The 4,342-nt window shown below is 39.2% G+C and overlaps 1 pseudogene; it reads right to left on the bottom strand.

Moving 5' to 3' along the window:
• Positions 1–760: 760 nt before the first annotated feature.
• On the bottom strand, positions 761–1,188 carry LOC138831611 (nuclear transport factor 2 pseudogene; annotated as a pseudogene).
• Between the last annotated feature and the right edge of the window lie 3,154 nt (positions 1,189–4,342).

Raw genomic sequence — 4,342 nt, 5'->3', positions numbered from 1 at the left:
TCAGCTCTTTAGCCCTGAATTGGAGCCTCTGTATGTATTGGTAGAACTTTCTTCTTTCTACTTTCAATAATAATCCCAATAAACCAGTTCTGAATCACTTAATTAGAATTGATTTTTATATATCATTTTATTATCTTGAAATAGTTATACAAGAGGGTTTCAAATCAGCATGTCAATTTATATGTACAGTGCATTTTGATTAGTATCACCCTTTCCATCATTATTTAGCCCATATAGCCCAACCTCATCCATAATCTAGTTCCCTACTTCCATTTTCATGTATGTACATTGAGTATTATGGCTGTATTTGTCCATCATTTCTTCTCTGTCTGCTTCATCTCCTTAATCTTTTCTTTTTATTTGTTAAGAAAATTTTTGTGGTTTTATTGTATCATGAGGCATTTGAAACATCTGAACAAATCAGTATCTGGACGGTGAGGCAGCTGCTTTCTCCTTCACTTCTTTGGGTTACTAGAGCATCTTGTCAGTAGATTAAAAAAAAGACAACCTTTTACATTAATTAAGTCTTTCCAAGGCATGCATGGGTACAACACAAACTTCTCCTGTCAGATGCAACAAATCAAACATCCAAGCATCATAAACATCATGCACAACACCTTTGTGGGGGGAGTGGGTAGAGCACTGCACCTAACCTCAGCCCTGCTTGTTTGTGTATGATATGTGGGGCATCCGGAGGAGTGTGATAGTATCGAGAAAAGGAGGGAGGAGGAAACAGCGTGAGTAAGTGGTCAGGAGGAGGTCAGCCACAGTTGTGCAGGGCAAACCTGCACATGTCATTGGTGCAAACCCAAGCATCGTCGATGTTCTTTAATAGAAACATCTGGTGGAACCCCATGATGGGGTCTTCATCAGCCTTGAGCTGTCCCACAACCATAGTGATGATACAGCTATCTGGCGTGGGCTGATGAGCCTGTGCCGTGATATTGTGCTGGATTTTTCTGGAATGGAAGGCTAGACGACTTCTCCACAATGGCAGCTTTTCCCTGGATCTGCTGTCCTTCCCATGTAAGGCATGATGCATCGATATAAATTGTGCCTAGTTGGGTTCTGTCATTATCAACTAACTGGTACTAATGTTGAATGAAGCTGGATCCAATCTGCTCCCAAATTGGCTTGTCTCCCATCCTGGAGCGTCACCCAGCCTCGCTGAGACCCGAGGGGCTGGCATGATGGCGGCAGTGGCGGCGGCCACCCCCATCTCATTAATCTTTAACCCCCTCTGAGATAGCATGTTTTATTTTCCTAGTATGAGGAGGGGAAGGGAAATAAAATGCTGAAATAAGGATACAGGTTGCCTCATTGTAACAATGAGATGTACAAGACACTGTGTTGAAAACGAACTTTACAATTTGGGAGGGGGAGAAGTTGGGGAGATGAAGAGGGAAGGGATAGTGGGGGAAAAACAAATGAGGGGGTAACAATACTTGATAGAAGATGTACTCATTACCTTACTCATGTAACTGTAACCCCTCTCTACATATTTTTACAATAAAAAAATTTAAAAAGTTGGAGTTTCTTGACAAGAAATGTACTCATTACCTTACTGATGTAACTGTAACCTCTCTGTACAGCATCTTTACAAGGAAATAGAATTAAAAAATGTTGGAGTGTCAAATTTAAGTACTGACAAATAGGGTTGGATTCTCTCTCTCTCTCTCTCTCTCTCTCTCTCTCTCTCTCTCTCTCTCTCTCTCTCTCTCTCTCTCTCTCTCTCTCTCTCTCTCTTCTCACCTACCTATTTATTTTTCTATAATTGTGTCTGTCTTGTTATAGGCCCCAGACCTGGACCTTCTTAAAACTTTGGAACTTCCTAGGTAATGAAAGCATCTATTTTTCCTGGGTCCATGGAATCACATCTGATTTTACCTTAGTGAGGTAACTCTTGGTGGGCTCTGAGATTGCTTTAGGATGGGGGCTGATCATCAAAAATGCCAGCCATGCCTCAGAGGGTTGAGATTTTGAGCCAGTCTGACCTTTGAAAAGGGTCTAGAGCTTGAGTTATCATCCTGTGGTCAATTATTTAATCAATCAACATTATGTAACAAAACAAAAAGAACAAAGAACAAAAAACCCAAAGCAAAAAGGCTCTCTGAAGAGTGAAGCTCAGGATTGCTTTGTAGCTGGTGAAATTGGTGTAGTTGATGTAGTTGTGATGTGATATGATGTGTGTGTGTGTGTGTGTGTGTGTGTGTGTGTGTGTGTGTGTGTGTGATGCCCTGATTCCAGGAATACCGACAAAAATTCTGTGTTGAAGACCCTCTGGAACCTTGCTTTGTACATCTTTTCATTTGATTGTTCCTGTTATATCATTTATAGTAATTAATGTAATGCTGTCCTGAGTTCTAATTTTAGTGAATTATCATACATTAGTGGAATGGTGAATGTCTCCTAGATTTGTAACCAGTAGGTGTGAATTGGTGAGTATTGTCATGATCCACACTCTTTAGCTCATGGGGTCTGCAGTAACACCAGGTCGGTAGTGCCAGAACTGAGTCACAGCACATCAGCTGGAGTTGAGGCACAATAAGCATGAACAAAGACAAACATGAATCATTACTCTCTCACCTTTGGTAACAAAGTTAGGATTTTGTGCCAATAAAATATATCAGGTAAGGATGCAGAAGATTTTGGCCTTGGTTTCTTCCAGCAGCAGGCTGTGCGTGTGTGTGTGTGTGTGTGTGTGTGTGTGTGTGTGTGTGTGTGTGTGTGTGTGTGTGTGTGTGTGTGTGTTCGGAGTATTCCCATAAGGCTAAAAGAATACTTTGAACTATGGAAGTGATTATAAAGTGATTGAATTGAAAACAAAATTCCCATGAGAAGAGTAACTGGTGGAGTTCTCTTGACTTAGAATCTGAATCTTTCTTTTCAGAATAAAATTAACATGTAGGAAGGAGCAATGATATCACCATGTTAAGACTGCCTGTTTTGTTGTGGAAGGCACTGAAGCCCAGAGGTAGAGACTGGATGCTATTTGAGTAGTATGGGGTGGGACTGCACACTACACAGCCCTAAGGTGGCCTGAAATCTAGCCTGGATGATTCATTGCCTTTTGCTTTATTCACTTAAAAGAGTGTAAGCACACATTTCACACATTCATATATTTTCCCTTTTTATGTAATTTTGACAAGTAATACATAAATATGATCTTACTAAAAATTCAAACAGCACAGAGGTATCTAGAATAAATATCAAAGTTCTTTCTTTTACTTTTTTCTTCCTCTATACAATTCTGTGCAGGAAGCATGTTCACCGTTGGGTGTGTATTCTTCTAAACATTTCCCATGCATTTATATACACATATTGATATAATGGTTTGGTTTAAAAGTATTTTTTTGTAGAAAAGTGTTCATGAAAAATATACTAGATTTTTTGGTGGGGGGCTTTCTTTTCACACTTAGGAAGCATAGGACACATTTCCATTCCAGCATTTTAGCTCTAATCCATTCTTCTAATTACTACATATTCAATTGTATGTGAAGAAAACAAAAAAAGGGAGCAATGTTTATATCATCTGACTGAGAGAGAAAAATAAAAGGAATTTTTTTTCCCTTGCTAGTCCTGGGCCTTGAACTCAAGACCTCGGCACTGTCCCTGAGCCTCTATGTGCTCAAGGCTGGCGCTCTACCACTTGAGCCACAGTTCCATTTCAGGCTTTTTCAGAGCAGTTTGTTGGAGATAAAAGTTTCAAGGAATTTCCTACCTGGGATTTGAACTGGGATCTTCAGATCTCAGCTTCCTGGGTAGCTAGGATTACAGGTATGAACCATTGGCAGGGGGGAAAAAAGGAATTTTTTTAATGCACCTTGTGGGCTCCCAGTGATCTCCTTTTGTAATTACTATTTTTTGTAACTTTGTTGTACTTGTTCCCCGAAACTCGTTTTCTCAAAATGTCTTTTATTTCTTTTTCTTTGCTAAAAATAATATTTACAATAGCTGCTTGTACATCAAGTCCCAACTTCCGCTTCCTTAAATAATCCAGCATGTGATTAAGTCTAGGTTTAAGTCTACTGCAGGTACTGTGATGAAACCCTTTTCATCACCATTAGAATCAGAGATTACTCATAGGTTACAAATAGAAGAAACAAAAGTAAATGGTGATTGCTTCACTTCCATAAATAGAAGGAACAATAATAAATGGTGATTGCTTCACTTCCTCACATTGGCTTAGAAGACTTTCCTATGCCCTTGAGCTGACACCATAATCAATGCAATACTTATTAAACATTTTTAGTACAAATTAAAAATGCCAAGTGATTGTTCTACCTAGAAGGATTAAAAATTAAGGGTAAATTTAGTAATCTAAACATGTTTTCATACTTTC

The sequence above is a fragment of the Dipodomys merriami genome, unplaced genomic scaffold, assembly GCF_024711535.1.
Source record: "Dipodomys merriami isolate MVZ:Mamm:240054 unplaced genomic scaffold, mDipMer1.0.p SCAF_2, whole genome shotgun sequence".
In the NCBI taxonomy this organism is placed as follows: Eukaryota; Metazoa; Chordata; class Mammalia; order Rodentia; family Heteromyidae; genus Dipodomys; species Dipodomys merriami.
This window is presented reverse-complemented; position numbering and strand designations above follow the sequence as displayed.